General features: G+C 36.4%; 1 pseudogene; it reads right to left on the bottom strand.

Moving 5' to 3' along the window:
* Positions 1-2,576: 2,576 nt before the first annotated feature.
* Positions 2,577-4,016, bottom strand: LOC129518899 (2-phosphoxylose phosphatase 1-like; annotated as a pseudogene).
* Between the last annotated feature and the right edge of the window lie 17,485 nt (positions 4,017-21,501).

The raw sequence follows: 21,501 nt of genomic DNA, 5'->3' as shown, positions 1-21,501 counted from the left end.
AGGAAATGAAAGTTAGAACCAGGAACTCCAAGAGACCAGAGTGGTCTTAAGGGTCAATGTGGCAAAGAGTTAGCTTAGCAAAGGTTCTGGGAATATGAGGTCACTAGAGAACTAGAATTCTACTTTCTTTGTGAAAACCAATTTAAATTCCTAGTTTGGGGTTTTTTGTTATGAAAGTGTCTCCAACTTGATACAGGACAAGACTCACCTATTAAAATCATTTTCTTTTCTTATTCCAAGTATCTGTTCAGCTGAGTTTATTGAAACAACCATTTGGATAATTAAGGTCGTAGTTATTTCAGTGTTGGACATTATTTCCTTCAGTATTGCAATTACCTATGCAAATTATCAATGTGTCAACTAAAATGTCTTAATCACTTTAGGAAGAATAAACTCCACACCCCAAGAACATTGTGGTGATTAACCATCACTGAATCTTTGGAGGAGAAAAGTCATATATGTTACCCTTAAGAAATCTATAATCTAGCTGGTTTTCTCCAAGAAGTTTAGCAGCTGATAGAATCTTCTCAATTAGTTCTTATTGGCTAGTTTATACCATAATAACATGCCAAAATAATAATGCTTAAAAATGGTTGACATTTGAGTAAGATCACACACTCTTCTACATGAAAGCTTGATTCCTATTAAATAAGATTGTGTACAATATATGGAAAACGAGAAATACTTGTCCTCATACAGATTGGAAGATTAATATTATTGACACTTTTTGAGCAGGGTTTTTCATCCACTATCTTTTTTCTTTTTTCCACCTAACCTGACTTGTTTGTAAATGAAAAAGTTGGGCAGCCCCTGTGGTGCAGCGGTTTAGAGCTGCCTGCAGCCTGGGGTGTGATCCTGGAGACCAGGGATCGAGTCCCATGTCAGGCTCCCTGCATGGAGTCTGCTTCTCCCTCTGCCTGTGTCTCTGCCTCTCTCTCTCTCTCTCTCTCTCTCTCTCTCTCTCTCTCTCTCTGTGTGTGTGTGTGTCTCTATGTATAAATAAATAAAATCTTTAAAAAAATAAAAATAAATGAAAAAGTTATTTAATAGGGACTGAACCTTGAAGTCTTTATCTTTTTAATGGGGATAATACCATTTACATTATAGGGTACTTATGAGAATTAATGGGATAAATTGTATGTAGTAGAAACCATATATTGCTTCCAAATATTCTGTAGCACCCTCTACTTCTTTATTTTTTTATTCTTCAAAAATTTATTTATAGAAACAGACGTATACAAAGGCAACATTAGACAAAAACAAAGAGAAAAGTTTGTAATGTCAACGACACCGGAGAATCTCACTTGCACTTTACATTTCTTCACGTGGAACTAGCACCATTTTAGTTCAAAAACCACAGACTTAATTATAATTGCTTCTAATATATAAAATATCTTATAAAGATTATTTGACTAGTAACAAAGTTCTTCCAAAAACTTATTTAAAAATAGAATTTATGGTTTAAAAATTGATCCAATTCTATGGCTTGTCAAAGGGAATGAGCCATAATTAGTTTTTTTGGAAGAAAGTGCCTGAATTCAGCTTCTGGCTTCCTTCTAACCATCAAGCAGGTACAGTAAATTGAGTATTACATAGGAATAAGAGCACATCTAAAACAGCACATCTGAAACTGGTCTTAGAAAATATTTTCCTAAACTATAAAAATACTAAATGGAATACAAAAATTTCAGCATATACAGCAAACAGACTATAGCAGACAAATATTTAAAACATACCAAAAACTATCTTCTACTGTAATCATCATGAACATCAAATACTATTCTAGTAATTTTTCTATGATTCATTCTGATTCAATGTTTATTTCCCCTTAAGGTTTGTTCTAACACCAGATACAGACCAAATTCGGTGTTTCTCGCAGAAGTTACTGGAGGCACCACTGAGTAATTCTTTGTATTCACCTGGTTCTCAAAGTGCTGAAAGTGCAAATGTAGTAGGGCCTGTTTTTTGAGATCAGGGGTCGGCAAACTTAGGCCCTGTGAACACAGCCACACTTATTTGTTTACATGTTGTCTATTGTTGCTTTCACCTTACAAGAGCAGAGTTGAATAGTTATGACTGTCTGTGGCCTTTGGGTCCCCAGAATCTAAAATCTTTATGGCCCTGTACAGAAAAAAATTTGCCAACCCCTATTTTAGATAAATAATTTCAGGAAATGTTTCACTGAACAGGGACAAGGTAAAATTGCCCCAGATGAAGAAAATTTTAGCTGAAGTTTGCTGGTTCCATCATAGAGTACCATGGCAGATTGAAATAATACACATGTGGATTGGCAATTTTCGGTATTGAAATACTATTCTGGTATCTTAAACAAAGTCTGGCTGTGATAAAAGTACCTTCCTCTCTCTGTGAACTGGCCATTATGTACCAAGTAACTCACGTACCCAATTATAGCAACGTACTTACTGTTCAACCCAAACATCTATGTGGCTCAAACATGATTTCTAGCCTTTATAGCTCAATAATCTTATACCCTTGGCAAAGAACAGAACTAGAAGCAGACCCTTCCCGTCCCTCTGTATTGGCATAGATTCTATAAGCACTGCACTGCATAGTTTTTAGAATCCTTCCCTGTGACACGCATCATAATAATTAGTACTACTGCTACTCCCCAGGGCCACAAACATGTCCCTCCTGACAAAGCGGACTAAGTTTTCGAGGGGGCACATAGGCTTGGAAGAATGCTTGTGGTGATCCTGGCAAAGGGGTGTGGAATGTGACATCAACACCATTATAAAGAATCCGGACAGAATGCTCACTGGGCTTTTCTCTGTCTTGCCAGAGCTCAATGATCAACCTGGCTGCAAACCTTGGGAATCGGGCTTCCATAAGGCCCAGGGCACTGAGAACTGGTGACAGGGTGATATCATGCGCAGAGTAGAGGGCAAAGACTTCCTCTTTCCTGCCTTCTGTGGTGCGCTGCATCCGGCTGATGGTCTGGTTCAGGATGGGATGGGCGCCCAGAAGTGCGTAGCTCAGATACAGTTTCTTCTCCCACCTCTCTCTCTCGTCCTCTATCTGATGCGTCTTGATCACCTTGAAGTGCTCCATGTCAATGCAGCCATTCCTAGTGCAAGGGAAGCTGACGTTGTGGCAAAAGTGGCAGAGCATGGAGTCTGTGGGGTTGGCAGCTCGAAGCTGCTTGGTAGGCATGTCCACGGTCCTGGCCATGTCCTCGTAGGTCCTCTCCAGCTGGCTGGTTTTCAAACGTAAGAGGTATTGCCGACGCTGCTCCTTTTCTAGATACTGGTTTCTCACTGGACAGTAGCAGTTTCTGGAGCAGAACAGGGCACTTGGCTGGTGCCTGAAATGAATCTTCTTCCAGTCAAAATCTGGGAGGAAGCCATAAAGCAAGGCTAGCCCACTTTGTAGTGTCCGGCTTTTCCCCGTGGTCTCCAAGTAAAGCTGGTCTGTCGGCAGGAGTTTGTGTTTTTTTAAATAGATGTCCTTCAGCAGCTGGCCATTCTGCAAATGCTGCACGACTCCTGTCTGCTTGAGCTCTCCCATCTCACACAGTGGGTGATTGGGTTAAAGAGGCAGGGAGTGTAGAGGGCTTTCGAAAGAGGCTCCGGATCCTTTTGACATGTGACTAACGAAAGCTTCCAGTTTAGGGTGACATGGTTTCCTGTTGGCCACCAGAGTGCAATTTCTGGTCGCTTCGTTTTGGGAATGACATACAGCGGGTATCTGTCCCCGTGTCGAATGAACACATGCACTGAGATCAGCTTAAAATGATGCGGGGCGTGACCTTCCATGCTGCGTTCAACCACACTGGGAATGTTGCAGTACAAAAGAGCTTCGTAAATGGGGTTCATCACAGGGGGTTTGGTCACTGGGTCAGGCATGATTCTCTTTCGACTCTTGCTACTCACTCCATTCTTAGCTGTGGACACTGGGGTCAGGTGGAAGAATTGCAGGCTGAGGCTGATGAAGGCCAGCAGCGCAGCCAGGGCCAGCAGCAGCAAGAAGCGATTGCAGAAAAGCATTATTATTTGTTCTATTTTCTCTTCATGGTTTCACCTCCAATCGGAAACCAATCCTTGTAAGTGTAGGGAAATGCCACGTTTGGTGACTCTGGTCTCAGGGTCCCCTTTAAAGTGTACAGAATTTAGGGTTTTAAACATGACCACAACGGCCTGGAGGCTGCGGGGGTCGGGGATCCCGGGAGCTGGAGCTCCCCCTCTACTCCTTTAATAGTAGAATGATTGATTTTATTTTGTCACATGGTCACCTAGAATAAAGACTTCATTTCCTGGATTCTTTTGATCTGGATGTGGCCATGAAACGAAGTTCTGACCAAATGGATCAGACTGGAGAACAAGGAACTGGCAGGAACAAGGGACAATCTTCAGCTAACTGCCAGCAAAGAACTAAATCCTGCCAAGTAACATACATGTAATCTTGGAAGTGGATTTGTCCCCAGACAAGTCTTCACATAGAACACAAGCTTAACCAACACCTTGAGTGTAGACTTATAACCAAGCCATGCCCAGATTTCTGAACTACAGAACTGTGAGTTTTTTTATAGCTGCTAAACATTGGGCTAAGTTATTATCCAACAATAGGTAATTGATACAGTGATAAATGTAAGAGTGGAATGTGGAAAAGAGTGGAATTCCAGAAAGTGTTCTTAAATACAGAGAGTGTGCCCTCTTCTGCTCCTTCTTCTTGATAACTAGAATAAGGATATATTGGCTGAAACCCTAGCAGCTATTTTGAACCATAAACTGATAATAGAGCAAAGCAACAAGTAAAAGGGAATGTGGATTCCTGAGAGTATCATGTATAATACTACTCTGGATCACTTGCACTTTCTTATACAACAGACAGATCAATGTCAGCTTTTTGTTTACTTTATTTATTTTTTGTTCATTTTTGTTTATTTTTATTTTTCTGTCACATAAAGACAAAGCTAGTCCTAACGAATGATTGTGTCTGACACTACTCTTAATATCTGATAAATATTTAAGAAATACTAGAGTTTTTTTCTGTGCATCAGAAAAAATAAAATTCTTAGGACAAAATTTAACCAAGAAGATGAAAGACCTGTACACTGAAAACTATAAGGCATTAATGAAAGAAACTGAAGATGCAAATACATGGAAAGATATCCCATGCTCATGGATTAGAAGATTTAATATTATTAAAACGTCCATACTACCCAAAGCAATCTACAGATTCTGTACAATCCTTACAATCATAAGATTTGTATAGAACCACCAAAAACCCCGCATAACTAAAGCAATCTTGAGAGAGAACAAAGCTGGAAGTATCACACTACCAAATCACACTACTGCCATACTATCAAATTTCAAACCACACTACAAAGCTTTAGCTATTGTCATAAAAACAGACACAATGGATAAATGAAAAAGAATAAGGAGCCCAGAAATAAACCCATGCATATACAATTAATTTATGACAAAGGAGTAACAAACATACAATGAGGAAAGGACAATCTTTTCAATAAATGGTGTTGGGAAAACTGAACAACCATATACAAAAGAACAGGACTACTATCTTACCAAAAAATTAACTCAAAATGGTTTGAAGACTTGAATATAAGACCTTACACCATAAAAAACCTAGAAGAAAACATATCTTGGGAATAATTTTTTGGATCTAACACCAAAAGCAAAGGAAAAAAAAAAGGAAAACTATAATGGAACTACATCAAACTAAAAAGTTTCTTCACAGTGAAACAAGCCAGCAACAAAATAAAAAAGTAACCTGCCAAATGGGAGAAAATATTTGCAAATTATATATCTGATAATATATGATACCCCCCAAAAATATGAAGAACTCATTCAACTCAATAGTAAAAACAAAACACACACATCTCAATTCAAAAATGGGCAGAATAAAATGTGAAGGTGGTCTGACTGCAACATCTGTCCTCACTTTGACTTCCAGGGTTGATTTGGCTGATCTAGCTGGCTAGGCAGATGTCCCTTCCTTACTCACCACTCCACGTGTGCCTCTCCCAAAGCTGCACACTTGGACAAAGAGGATGACTTTCCCTGATTAAAGGAGGATCATTATTCCATCAAGGGTATACGAGGAGCTGCATTTTCTGTTAGAACCTCCAAATGAGTTCTCAGAATTGGGCAGAATATTTGAATAGGCATTTTTCCAAAAAAGACTCTCAGAGGAACAACAAGTATATGAAAAGATGATAATTACTAATTATAAGGGAAATGCAAATCACAACAGTGAGATATCACCTCACACCCGTTAGAATGGCTATTGTCAGAAGGACAAGAACTAGCAAGAGTTGGCAAGGGTGTGGGGAAAAAGAAAGCTTGAGCATTGATGGTGGAAATATAAATTGGTGCAGCCCCTATGGAAAACAGTATGGATGTTCCTCCAAATATTAAGAAGAGAACTACTATATTATCCAGCAATTCCAATTCTGGGTATTTGAAAATGAAAACACTAACTCAAGAAGATATAGCGCACCCCTATGTTTATTGCAGTATTATTTATAGTAGCTAAGATATGGAAATAATATAAATGTCCATTGATAGATAAATAGATAAGGAAAATGTGGGATAACAAAAGATAAGATACCTAGGAATAAACTTAATCAAATAGGTGAAGACCTCTACTCTGAAAGCTATGAAACACTAAAGAAACTGAAGGCAACACAAAAAATGTAAAGACATTCCATGCTCATGGATTGGAATAAAAATATTCTTAAAATGTCTATACCACACAAAGCAACATGTGCATTTAATGCAATCTTTATCAAAATACCTATAGCATTTTTTTACAGAACTGGAACAATCCTAAAATTTATGTGTGGAGGTATCACAATTGTGGACTTCATGTTATATTATAAAACTGTGGTAATCAAAACCGTATGGTACTAGCACAAAAATAGACACAGATCAATAGAACAGACTAGAAATTCCATAAATAAACCCTCAATTATATGATCAATTAATCTTCAACAAAGTAGGAAAGAATATACAATGGAAAAAAGACAGTCTCTTCAATAAATGGTGTTGAGAAACTGGTCAGCTACATGCAAAAGAATGAAACTGGACTACTTTCATATATAATACAGAAAAATAAACTCAAAATGGTTTAAAGACCTTAATGTGAGACATGAGACCATAAAAATCCTAGAAGAGAGCAGTCCGTAATGTCTTCAACATCACCAGTAGCAACATTTTCTAGATATCCCAAAGCAAGGGATTTAAATAAAAGGAAAAATAAAAAATAATAAATAAACTGTTGGGACTATATCAATATAAGAAGCTTTCTGTAAATATATATATAATATTATATATATTAGAGTTTTTGTATTCTTTGGGTAAATACGCAGTAGTGCAATTTCTGGATCATAAGGTAGATGAATTTTTAACTTTTTGAGGAACCTCCATACTGTCTTCACAGTGGCTTAAGTATGATGCAGATTAAGCAGTGCACTTGTCATGATGAGCACAGAGTATATGGAAGTGTTGAGAACACTCATTCAAAGGGATATATGCACTCTTGTGTTTATTGCATTGTTATTCACAATAGCCAAATTTTGGAAGCAACCCAAGTGGCCATCAATAGATGAATGGACAAAATAGATATGGTACACACACACTCACACACACACTGGAGTATTATTCACCATAAAAAGAATGAAATCTTGTTATCTACAACAACATGGGTGGAGCCAGAGAGTATAATACTAAGTAAATCAGTCAGAGAAAGATCAGTACTATATGATTTCACTCCCATGTGGAATTTAAGAAACAAAACTAGCAAAAGAAAGAGAGACAGACAGAGAGAGAAAGAGAGAGAGAGGGAGAGAGAGAAGGAGAGAAACCAAGAAAGAGTCTTAACTATGGAGAATAAACTGATGGATACCAGAGGGGAGGGGATGGTGGGGATGAGTGAAATAAGTGACAGGGATTAAGGAGTGCGTTTGTCATGATGAACAGTGGGTGATGTATGGAAGTGTTGAATCACTATATCACACAACTGAAACTAATACAGCACTGTATGTTAACTCTATTGGAATTTTAAAAATGTGGCATATATACACAATGGAATATTATTCAGCCATAAGAAATGAAATCTTGCCATTTGCAGCAACATGAATGGACCTTGAGGGCATTATGCTAAGTGAAGTAAGACAGACAAAGAGAAATGCCATGTCGTTTCACTTTTATGTGGAATCTGAGTACAAATTTAAAAAAAAAAACGCTTAGTTTATAATTTGTTCACTAGTTGACCATTAGTGGTATCATTTGCAAATTATACAATATATGTATTTAAGGACAAAATGGTGCTCAACATTTGGCCCCTCTTATGGATCTTATGCTGCTTTTGGCTGTGGGGCTGAACTGTGGGGATAATTAATTTTGGCAAATGTTTGCTGGCCTAGTTTTCTGGAAGTAAGAAATTGTCATATAATCTGGTCCCAGGTTCATATTAATTTCTCTGTGCTGCTCATCCAGCTGCTTTGGCTTGCCAGAGACTTCTCAATGCTAGAATTTTCATACAAAGCTCTTTGCTCCCCACCCCACCCAAGCAGCTTTGTTCCCTCAGGGGTGTGATCAGATTTGAAATCACTGGAAAATTATTGTAGCTCTAATTGACAATAAAGAAATCCTGAGCTGGCCCCAGGTTTTAACAGGCTCAGATATTTTATAAAAATGAGATTTTGACAGAGCAAATAGCATCTATAGGCTTTAATGTTAATGAAGAAATATATTTTTCATAGAGGATAAAGATGTCCTAATTTGTCATCATGAAATATGAGTGTGGTTTTCTTTCCTTTTCTAGTTGTGTTACTACATCTGGTTTTACACTTTATCAACTCACCTTTTGACTATTTGGATTAATAATATATATATATATATATATATATATATATATATATACACACATATATATGGAATATACATCTATGTATATCTATATCAATTTCTCTCTCTCTCTCTCTATATATATATATATATATCAATATCTATCTAGCTATCTACCTATACATCCAGAATGAAGTTAACATACTTTTTCTAAAAAGCATGATATTTATGACTTATTGATAATCATGGTTTTAACTGATGGTGCTGTATACAGATTTCAATGTTCTACATGAGGTCAAGCAAAGTTTCCATTACTTAATGAGATAGTCTGCCAAAGTGGACTTACAATGGATCTTCTCTCCTTGTCTTATATTGTTGTAAATTATACCTTATTCATACTCACTAGGATGGCCATTATTTAAAAAAGAAAGTATTTTTTAAAAAACAGAAAATATAAGATGTTGGTAAGTATGTGAAGAAATTGGAACTCTCATATATTGCTGGTAGGAATGTAAAGCAACGTCGTTGTAGAAAACAGTTTAGATGTTCCTCAAAGAGTTATTCACAGAATTACCATATGACCTAGCAATTTCAAAAGTTACATACTCCTAGGTATATATCTAAAAGAATTGAAAAAAGGTGTTCAAAAATGTCCGGTACATAAATGTGCATAACAGCACTGTTCACAATAACCCAAAGGTGGAAAAAACCCAAATGCCAATCAACTGATGAGTGGATAAACAAATGTAGTATATCCATATAATGGAATATTATTCAGCCATAAAAATTGAAGTACTGACACACAACATTGATGTATCTCAAAAATGTGATATGAAGTGAAATATGCTAGACACAAAAGATCACATATTGAATTATTTGATTTTTTATGAAATATTCAGAATTGTCAAATGCATACAGACTGGAAGAAGACTGCTTCCTGATTTGCTCGTTGCCAAGGACTGAGGGGAGAGGAGAAAGAAGGAGTGACTGCTTAATGGGTACAGTGTTTTCTTTTGGTATGATGAGAATGTTTTGAAACTAGATAGAGATGTTGGTCACATAGAATTCTAAATATACTAAATGACACCGAATCGTACATTTTAAGCAGTTAATTTTAAGTTACATGAATTTTACTCTTTAAAATTGTAAAAAGAAAGTTCTATCATTGGTTTTTCAAGGAACTCTACTGACTCCTTTAAAAGGAGGTAGGCAGTTACCATTCATGTTGCTTTTGTGAAAATGTGCATTTCTATAGTGAAGTAACAGTTTGCACTCTAACATGAATTGGGTTTAGAGGCAGAAGATACAGCAAAAAACTTCATTGAAGTGTAGATATTTATTTTTATAAAGCAGTTTTAGCCATTTGTCAGCCCTATTTTCAGGTTAAAAGGCTTCTTAAGGTCACCTGGATTAATCTAATCCCTAATTATAAATTGTATGGATGTCATAGATTACAACCATTGAAAATCAATGGATCTAATTGAAATACTAACTTTATTTTGTTTACCTTGTCTCATGTTATGGCCCAATATCAATACTCTGCTCTTCTCCAGGCACACATATTATTTCACTTCTTGATCTCTAGGCTTTGCTATACTTTTTGCTTGGTATGTCCTTCTTCCATTTGGTCACCTAGCAAACTTCTACTCTTCTTTCAAGACTTAATTCAAAGTGTTATTTCCTCAAGAAGACTTAGTTTCTCCTTCCTTTGTTCCATTTAATATCTTGTACATACTCCTATTAATGCACTTAGGATACTTAATTATAATTATATGCTTGTATTTCTATTTTCTCTGCTGGCTTAAGAACAAAAACTATCTATTCTGCTTTCTGCCTTAAAAGTGCAGGGCCTGTGAGAACACATAAAGGTATGTTGAGACACTTAATTATACAAAAGACAGTATAATGTTGGTTTTCTTGGAGGCATGTGAAAAGACCCTTAGAAATCTGGTGATATCTGAGCATGATTTCAGCTCCATAGAATTCTTTTTGAGAATTTTATCCCTAGGGAATCCTGTCTCAAAGCCTCAATCATCTATCTCCTCCCAAGATATAATGTCTGCTGTTTTGTTCCCAGTTTCTCCAGTTGAGAAAGGTTCCTGATTATTTGTGCTGGCAAGAGTATTTCCTGTAGATGCTCTTAATGTAAAATACAGCGTTCTGAGATCATGGGATCTACACTGAAGAACTTTTTTCTACTTGTATCTGCTGCCATGGCTCAATTGTTCTGAAGACTTGGACACTTTTTAGTGACCTGATTTTCTCTAAAAAAAGACAACTCCCTCATCCCTAGAGCACTTGAAGGTCTCTAGAAGTTTTAGCAAGGCAGACGAGTCCGCCAACCTCAGCACTCTGCCAGTTTCCATCCTGTACATGTTTTTAACCCTCAGGGTAGAGTGAATGCCTGGAGATATTCTTTCATAACATTTGTTTGGCAAGAAAAATAGAAAAAAAAATGATAGCAGCCAAGGGTCACAGTTTCCACATTCTGCAAGAATATCTTGAAGCATATTATGCTTTTATTTTTGCAAAGTAAAAAAGCTCATAGTTTTGTGACAACTCCTCATATTATCTCTTTGTTTTGTTTTGTTCCTGGGATAGGACTATCACAGCTATAATTCTAAATTGCTTACATTCTTTGCATTTTTGTCTTACTTGAAAATGTTATATTTCCAACCTTTTGCCTTCCTATGCATCCTTCTTCCTATGTTCATTTTTAACTTCTAGAGGAGGCATTCTTAATTTTGGGACCACTGATGGGATTCTGGAAATATAGGGAGCCTCTCACATTGTGTGCTGTGCAAAATTATATGTATAAATTGTATATATAATATATATATATAAATATGTATATATTTGTATATGTGTGCTTTTTTTTCTGGGGAATAAGATCCATAAATTTTACCATATTATCAACATGGTCCATGAGCCAAAAGTTAAAAATATGATTCTGAACATGAACCATCATTGTATGGTTGTAAACGTAGACAAAACTGTTTTAAGAGACTTCTTCAGAGAACAAAATAAGGGTCTCTAGCCCAAAAGGAAGTTGTTTTTTTTTTTTTTCCTCAAGGGGAGCTATCTTTCTTTGGGGAGTTCTCATGAATTGAGACTAAAATATTCTGGATTATAAAACTGATTTTGTGATTGCACTCTCACACCTTGAAATTGAGTCTCCTTATTTAAGCTGCTGGAACTTGCAGACTACTAGCTGAGCTGTTAGAAGTCGAAGTCACATAAAAACCACCAGTTGTAACTCCTAAAGGAGAAACAGCAAAGGAACTGTTGCTGGACTTATAAATCTTTTTCAAATATTTGAGGTCCAGTTGTTATTTGTAGATTGCTGGAGAAAATGTTCCAGAATATTAATATCAGAGAATTTATATGTGTAAACCTGTGTACATTTCTTTATCAATCTGCATTTATTTAGCACTCTAAGATGATTTACACTCTTCCAGTCCTTGAAAACCCTGAGGACAGAGCGTTACACATACTCCCAATTATTTATGCATAAAAATATGAGGTTTGGCCATTGGACCCACTGACATAGCTAAACATTTTTGGCCTTCTCACAAGGTAAAGAGTGGAGATGTGGTGGTTTGTGGACTTACATTCCATAGTCTGCATTGGTCTGTGGGGGAAGTGAAGAGTGGGGAGAAAAAGGGCTCCTTCAATTTCTTAGGTTACTCTCTCAGAATTAGGGTTTCATCCATTGAGGTACAACATCATAATTGGGATATTTTCAGGTTTTGTCAGCTTGGAGCTCTCATTTCTGCTCTTAAGTTATTCCCTTCCCCAATACTATTTCCTATGCATATGTTTGGTTTGGCGACTGGATGGGGAGGGGGAGTTTTTACAGATGAAGTGCTTGTATTTCACACTAGGTACATTTTATTTTTTATTTAACATCACGAAGTGGGGGCCATGATTTATACTTTATACGCACAATGCTCAGTATATACTAGATACTAATATCTACTGATTGATTTTAATTTTCATGTTAACTAATAATTTCTGACCTTCAATGACTTAAAATAATATCTCTAACTCCTAGAGATGGGGTTTTCAATTTTCATTTAAAAGTATAAATCCAGGGATCCCTGGGTGGTGCAGCGGTTTAGCGCCTGCCTTTGGCCCAGGGCGCGATCCTGGAGACCCGGGATTGAATCCCACATCGGGCTCCCGGTGCATGGAGCCTGCTTCTCCCTCTGCCTGTGTCTCTGCCTCTCTCTCTCTCTCTGTGTGTGTGTGACTATCATAAATAAATAAAAAATAAAAAAAATTTTAAAAGTATAAATCCAAAGAAGAGAGTTCATTAGGCAAATGTGGCTTTGAACACCTAAACTCAGTCATCCTGCTCTTAGTTTTGGTCAACTTGGTTTGGATTTGGTTAGACTGGACAAGAATATAAGCTTCTAGGACTTAGTTTTATGACTGATGATCCTTCCAATAAGTACATTAAACACACACCACACACAGGAATGAATCCAGTTTCCAAAATTGTTCTACATGTTAAGGTCAGCGTTGTTCAATTCAAGTCAGTTTGGTGGTGTGCAAGAAAGTTTTGTAGAAGGGCAAGTCAGATAAACTATTCTTTCAACCAGGCCTTCTTTTCTAGTTTATTGGATATCTGTGAAAATTTAAGCTCTATAAGGGTGTGATATTTGTACTTGTTTTGTTCACTTCAGCAAGAATTTATTGAATGATACCTATATGCCTAACAAAGTGGTAAATCCTCTGAAAATACAAAGAAATTTTTAATACAGAGTAGTATTTATCTTCCACAAATTCAGAATAATTTAAAAAGATGAAATGATTAGATACAAAAATATTGCATACTAAAACACCCAGCCCAAGAAGAGTAAAGTTTGTTATCTTTCTGGGTCTGTTACTAATTTGCTGGGTTAGCTCAGACAAGTCACTTTATTTAGAGGCATTATCATTTCCTCATTTGGAAAACTGTGGATTACATAAAATTAGAGATTGAAACTATAATATTGATATATTTACAAATTCAGAGGAAACAAGAGACAAAGTGTAGGCTATAATAGCCACGGAAAGAGTCAGGAAAAGATAGGTTAGAACTCAGCCTTGGGAAAAAAATAAAAGAATTCAGCCTTGAAGTATCAGTACCATTTAACTTTGTGGAGGGAATGACTGGGAAATTTTCAGGAAGAAGTACAGTACATACAAAGTCATGGGATAAAATAGAAATCTGAAATAGCTAGGATGTCTTCAATAGTGGAGAATATATTTTGGCAAAGAGGAAAAAATAATATCACCAGAAAGAAGGAGTTCAGGTCGTAGGGAGGTACAAAATGTCAGAAAAGAGATTTGGACCCCATTCAAGAGGAGTCATATATAAAGTGTGTGCGTTTGTATCTGTGTGAATATAGTGTATGTATCGTGCTGACACACAGTGAACTTCATACATGGCTCAACAATTGTGTGTGTGTGTGTGTCTGTCAGTCTGTGTGTCTTTGTGTGTGTGGTATGAAAAGAGAAAGGAATAGAGTGGAGGAGAAGGGGGAGCAGCAAATAAAAATGGAATAGATTAGTCTGGCAATAGTAGATTAGATAGTAGTGTTCAGTGTGGATTCAAAGACAAATCAGCTAGACGTGTATTTCAGCTATCTGATCGTATCTGAGCATAATCATAGATTCAAGCTGGAAATATTCTCAGATAACAATTATTTTAACCCCAGACTTAAAGTAAAAATCCTTTCTGCATTCTTCCAGTCTTTGACACTTTGCAGTGACAGTTTACTGTTTTGCAAGACAGCCCATTTTGTTTGTGGGTATTTTGCATCCTTAGACAGATCTTTCTGATCCTGAGCCTAAATTTGCCTCCTCATGAGCTCTACTCATTATCCTGGTTCTCCCCTTGGGGCTACACTGAATATGTCTAATTTTGTCTCCACATGACATTTTGGCTAAATTTTCTTTCTTTCAGGAAATACACTTCCAGTTTTTTCAATCTTCCCTCCATAGCATGATTTCAGAAAATTTACCATCTGGACTATCTTCTTCTGAAATATTTCTAGACTGGTAAAGTTCCTATTAGAATGTGGGTGCCCAGAAATGAAGGCAGCCTACCAGATGTGGTCTGACTAGTGCCGAGTTCCTCCCTTGAACTGGGCATTCTATTTGTATAGTGCTCTATTCTAAGACTTTATTTGCTTTCTAAGTAGCTACATCATATTATTGACTCATTTCAACTTGTGACTGCCTAAAAGCCACAACTACACAATGGCTTGTTGACCTGGTCAACTTCCTATTTATTGTTTTGTCCTTTAAAAACCTGTTAAGATCTTCGTGAGTAGAAAATCCAAGTGATTTGACAGGTTAAAAAAAACTTCTTTCTAAAAAATGTCTAGGGTTGTTATTTGGGAGGCGAAGGAGTGTTGAGATACATCACAATTCACTAACTCAAGAATAGTGGGAGGATCTATTTACTGAATGAGCAAGAAGACTGAATTACTTTTTAATTTGAAAAATAATGATATTTGAAAAAATAGTATTGGAATAAAGACCATGATGATATTTTCAAGGAAAGGATGTGCTCATATAGCTTCAATGAATAGATATAACTAGTCATTAACAGCACCCTTCCTTACATACATTTCATCATTAAAATCCTTTAAAATAGTCTCAGTAATGCTCAAAGTTGGGCATTAATTTGCTGAGCCAACTTTTTTCCCTATACACCAGGGAAGAAAATACAAGTAACAGCTAAAACTTTTATGGTACTTACTATATGCAAGGTTCTCTTCCAAGAACTTTACAAGCTTATTTAAACTTCTCAACAATCCTATAAAGTGGACACTACTGTTATCATTACCACCTCATATCTATTTTACCACTGAGGAAACTGGGGTGCTGAGAATTTAAATAACTTCTCCCAAGTGAAATAGCCAGTAAACTCAAATACAGAATTTGAATCCAGATGGTCTGGCTCCAGAGTTGATGCTTATTATGTTTCTCATATCCAAATACTCATTTCAAATGGAATAGTAAAATCCAGATAATATCTTACAGTATCTAGAAATGTCCTCAAATTGCTTGGGCTATGAAGACCAAATTTAATAGTAAGTTAGGCTTCCATAGTTCAGACTAATATATCTTCTGCCTTACAAGTGGTGGTGGTGGTGGTGGTGGAAGTTTCACAATTGATTCTGGTTCTTTTGCATATGTAGTGTATTTGATTAAACATTTTAGGATTTCACAGGTGTTTGAAAATATTTAAAGTTGTATGAATTGGAAAGGCATTGGCTGCCCTCCACCTGCAAAGGATAGATAAATACCTTAAGAATCCAGTCCATGAATTGCTGAGAGGATGATTGGGATACTGGAAAGAGAGATCAATCAGGAATCTTGGATTCTAGTTTTGGCCGTGTCGCCAATAAGTTCTCTGGTTTTTGGTAAGTCACTCAACCTTTCTGAGTCTCAGTTTCCCCATCTTTAAATTAAGAAAATTAGATGATCTCTCAAGACCCATCCAATTGGAGCATTACATGTTTTTAGAGATTAGAGGAAATCAACAGTAGAGAAATAGAATTTAAAATGCTATGAATAGAGAGAAAAAGTTTAGCCTTGGCTTTGCGATTTTTATTCATTCTGGGATGTAAATGAAATTGAAAAGCAAAAAGAGAGATCAATGACCTCATCCTCTACATTGTGACTCAGAACTGGGTTTGCTCACATTTAAGGAAAGGAAAGGGAAAGGGAGGGGAGGGAAGGAAGGGAAAGGAAGGGAAAAGAAAAGGGCAAGAAAAAGAAAGGCAAGGAAAAAGGAAAAAAAACCCACAAATTTTTCATCCCAATAGAGCTAATTTCATGTGAATTGGCATCAATGCAAAATAAATTAGATGAGTAGTTTACAGTATATCTCCCATAATCATCTGGCTTGTCTTGAAAAATTGAGATTTTTAAACAAATTTTACTGCCTTCTCTATGGCTTTGTGGTTCCATCATGCTTAAGGAAAAATGCTGACAACTTGTTTTCTGTTTCCACTGGCAGCATTACTGTTTTTAAATTGAAATAATAAATAGTTGGGTATGGTGCAACAGTTGAACTCTGAATTCTATACTGATATTCTCTATTTCTCTTTAATGCACACATTTTAATTTCCAGGTAGTTGAAATCTACCTGGTCATCATGTGTTAATTGTAATCAGTGGACAATTAAATGGATTTTGATCTTAAGACTTGAAAATTATATGTCTTGATTTAGGCTTTTCTTCATTATATAGGCATACTCTTGAAAAGTCCAGGGAACTCTGAGAAAATTACTCTTAGATTTTTCTACTTGGGGAAACCCAGGTGTGCAGAATATTTTCCTAATATTTTTATCCTTCCCTTTCAAAGCATTTGAGAACAGTTGATTTTTCTTTTCTCCATACACATTGCCAAAGATAGTACTAGAGACCTGGAAAGACCCACTTTGATCTGAAGGTAGTTTTGCTTGCCATGAGCTTATGCAATTGAGCACTACCTGATAATCAAAACCAAGTCCCCAAATCTGAGCTTAGTTCTTTGATGCCTTATTTGAGTCTTTGGGGGTAAAACTTAAAACTTTATATCTTTATCTGTCAAATGAATTGATCCAAGTCACAAACAACACTATATTCAGTGATTTTTAACCACAGCGGAAGATGGAATAATCACAAAAGGCTGTCATTTGTGTTAAATAATATGTATATTAGCAAAATTATTAATAAGTCAAGCTTACTGATGTTGGATTCTTGGCTTGGGGTTCACCCAACTCCCTCTCTTATCTTCAGCATATTCCGAGCATATTCTCTGTGCCCAGTGCCTTCACAAATGCCAGAATTGTCCCTCCTGCCTCTGCTTACTTGTACCTCATCTATCCATCAATTGCCTCATAATTGTATGCTTTTGTACTTCATGTCACTTGAGCAAGTCACTTACATTCTGGGCCTCAGTTTTCCAAGAAGTAAAATAAAGGGATTGAAATAGATCACCTTGAAGGCCCCATCCAGTTCTAATATTAGAATACCTGAATTAGTGTTTAGTAAATGTGCTTTGCTTCCTGATAGAGAAATTTGGTGGAATCATAAGGGCCAGACTGTGGTAACACCCTGGAAAGATCATGATTTCACTTATTTAAAATTATTTTAGAAGATTAATTAGAGGCATTTCAGAGAATTCTTCATTAATTTTGTTTTCCTTCCAATCGTACTCCATGAATGGCTATTTTATTTATGCTGATAGTCAACTCTCTCCACTGCTTTCCAGAGACCAAATATGATTTCATAAACAGAAGAAAAGATTTTATATGTATCCTTTTGGATTTAACTCCTTACTCATTCAGTTGAGCTCAGATCTTAGGAAATAATATGTCTGAGAAGTTTCTTCAGCAAATTCTCCTAACCACATTTCCCCAGATAATTCATTATGATTAAATCTTCCAAAATACTGTCTTACTCTGAAAGCAATCACTTCTCACAAGTGCTATTCATGGACGTCTTCTTAATGTAAATTTTTAAAATCTGCTCTTTTAAAAAAAGATTTATTTATTTATTCATGAGAGACACACATGCAGAGGCAGAGACATAGGCATAGAGAGAAGCAGGCTCCCTGCAATGACCCCCGATGTGAGACTCTGTCCTGGGACCCCAGGATCACGCCTGAGGTCGAAGGCTCACCCACTGAGCCACCCAGGCGTCCCTAAAAATCTGCTCTTAAAACACTATCTAGTGATATTATCAATAAATTGTCTAATCAACTTTTGGGCATTTTAAATTTCTATAACATAAAAACAGCTTGATTTTACTCAGGTTAAGGAAAAAGACAAACCATGTTGGATTTTTTTTCTTTTGGCTTCTCCTTATTTTAAAACAAAGAACAAAATGACAAATCCAAATTTGAGACATCTGGATGTTTCCTATCATGTGGCTTAAACATCTGCATTTTTTCACTTCTGATCCAGATGCTTTGGTCTTATGTAAACCTAGCTAAAGTGAATGAGAATATCAAGCAATCATCTGGGGACTTTGATTAACATGGACAGCAAATCTGAGTAATCCATGTTCTGAGAGTCCTGTTTTTTGTCTAGTTCTGAACACATTAGTAATGAGGTCAAAGTTACTGTAGGTTTGTTCCTTGTATGGGCCAGTTAGCTCTGATCTGTTCCATGGCCACAGAATGCACCTCTAGCTTCAGCCAGCTGTCTGGAAAATGAGTGTCCTTGGTCCTACAGGCAGTCACGCAAGAAACTGAACAGTCAATTTCTACCACTTGGAAAGTAAAATAAAAATGCATTTCCCACAGATAGTGGGTCAGCAGTGTCATTTTTACAAAAAAATATTTATAACAGTAACTCTTACGTAGTGCTTATTTTGTGTCAGACATTCTTCTAAACACTTTACATACATTATATTGTTCACAACTACTACATATATGCATATATATACATACTATATATATACACATATATACAGTTATATATAGATATATATAACAACTATATATGTATATATATACATATATAGTTGTTATACCCATTTCACAGGTGAGAAAATAGAGGCATAGAAGGTTAAGTAATTTGCCCAAGATGAAAATGAATGTCATTCCAATTTTTTTCTGTTTATTTTGCATATCTCCTTTGTCAAGAAGGCTGGGAATACTCACAATGTATTGGCTGTATAGAAAATATGTCAGAGAGGAAAGAAATTTGGATATTTCTGCATCCCGAATTCATTGGTGGAACTGCTACTGTGGCACATCCTGTGCTCAGTAAAGGATATTAATTTAATCCCTATTATTCTACCCAATATGATAATTATAGGCATAAAAGTACCCTTTGCAAAAAAGAGAGGCAGTGTTTTTTGTTGGCAGTAAGTCAGTATGTAAAGTACATATTTACAAAAAAAATCTATGTGGTTAGGAGCAATGAACTCCATTGGGTGGTTTCATAGAACTAAAATTGTCTGGATGCTCTAAGGAAGAATGATTTGTTTGACTGGCAAAATGCTTAAGAAACTTTGATCTCCAACCACAAATTGACTTAGGATCCTAAAATCCTAGACCTAGACAGGACATAAAGAGATAATCTAATTCATCTTTTCTTTTAAAATGAAAATAATAAACAAAACTGCTTGCTGAAAGAAACAAATGACAAAATATCTCTCATATTTTTTAAGGAATCTAGGAGTTAAAGCCTCACAGATGCTCCCAAATTCATTTGTCCTGTTCACCAATACATGTGATGTGAGCACCTACTCTGTGACCAGCACTGTCTTGGATAATTGAACTATGGCAAGGAATTATACGTGGCCACTGGTCTTCAGAAACTCTATGTATTCTGGTATTTTCTGCTTCTGATGGTAAAAGTTCTCCTTCCTAAGACTTTCCTATTCTTTTATTTCATCTTCTGGCATTGTGGAAAAGAATTACTCAACATCTTACTAATTGAAACTCATTTGTTCATTAAATTCCATTTCATTTTCCTCCTGAGCATCTAGACTATATTCCCTCACACTTAAACGTGAGTGGATTTTATGGGCTATTTTGTGCTGACCTCCAAGCCCTCTTCTTTTTACCAATCTACTGGCTGAGTGGGGAGAACTCTTTGGACCTAGATGAGATCAAAGAAACAAAAAGAGCCTATCTCTGAATGATTGTGGAGCACAGCCTCTTCCATGAGTCCCTCCAATCCTCATTAGATTGTGATATGAGCAGGCAGTGAATTTTATTGTGTTAGGCTGTAGGCATTAGATTGTTGTCCTTTAACAACAGTTATCAACTCTCCCTGATACAATGTCCTTTTGTAAAAATTTTCCTCGTAATTTTAAAGATGGTAACCATTCCACATTCAATTTTGGTAAAAAATTGGCTCTTTGGGCTCAAGCTTTACATGGTTGTTCATTCTTTATTGTTCTTCCCTGGGCCACTCCATGTGCTTCCTCCCACCACTCCAACAACACACTGCAACATATCCCTCTATGTTCTTTGTAAACCTTGTCCAGTTTCTCTAGTGACAAACACCCTCAATCCCTGCCTTTTGGAATTCTCTCTGATTGAACCATTTCAATGCTTTTATTTTCAGATCATAATGCTTTATTTTCAGATCATAATTCTTTACTCCAAAGTGGAGTGAAGAACTTAAATAGCATCAGTAGAAAGATCAGACTCAAAGAACTAAACTCCATCAATTCCTTCTTTGAGAATTTGAGATTATATGTAGTGGAGTGAATGTAATTATTCATTTCTAAATCAGCTTTGCAGCAGTACTTTGTCTTTTCTGATCATTATTCTCCTGCAAACATTTCAGCAGTTGTTCCAGTAGCAAATACACTTATCATTGTGTTGTCTTTAGTCTTGTCTTTATGGTGTCTGGATACTCAATTAAGAACATAAGTTATGGGCAGCCCCGGTGGCTTAGCGGCTTAGCGCCACCTTCTGCCTGGGTTGTAATCCTGGAGACCAGGGATCGAATCCCACATTGGGCTCCCTGCATGGAGCCTGCTTCTCCCTCTGCCTGTGTCTCTGCCTCTCTGTGTGTCTCTCATGAATAAATAAATAAAATCTTAAAAAGAAAGTAAGTTAAATACCTTTGGTGCAACTAACTTTCATGATCCTTGAAGTCTTTATTGGCTTTTTAAAATTTTCAACTTTTCACTTCACCACATCCTGTCTATTCCTCTTTCTT

This window comes from Nyctereutes procyonoides, unplaced genomic scaffold (assembly GCF_905146905.1).
Source record: "Nyctereutes procyonoides isolate TBG_1078 unplaced genomic scaffold, NYPRO_anot_genome, whole genome shotgun sequence".
NCBI lineage: Eukaryota > Metazoa > Chordata > Mammalia > Carnivora > Canidae > Nyctereutes > Nyctereutes procyonoides.
Note: the sequence above shows the minus strand (reverse complement) of the source record. Positions and strands in the feature narration are given on the sequence as shown.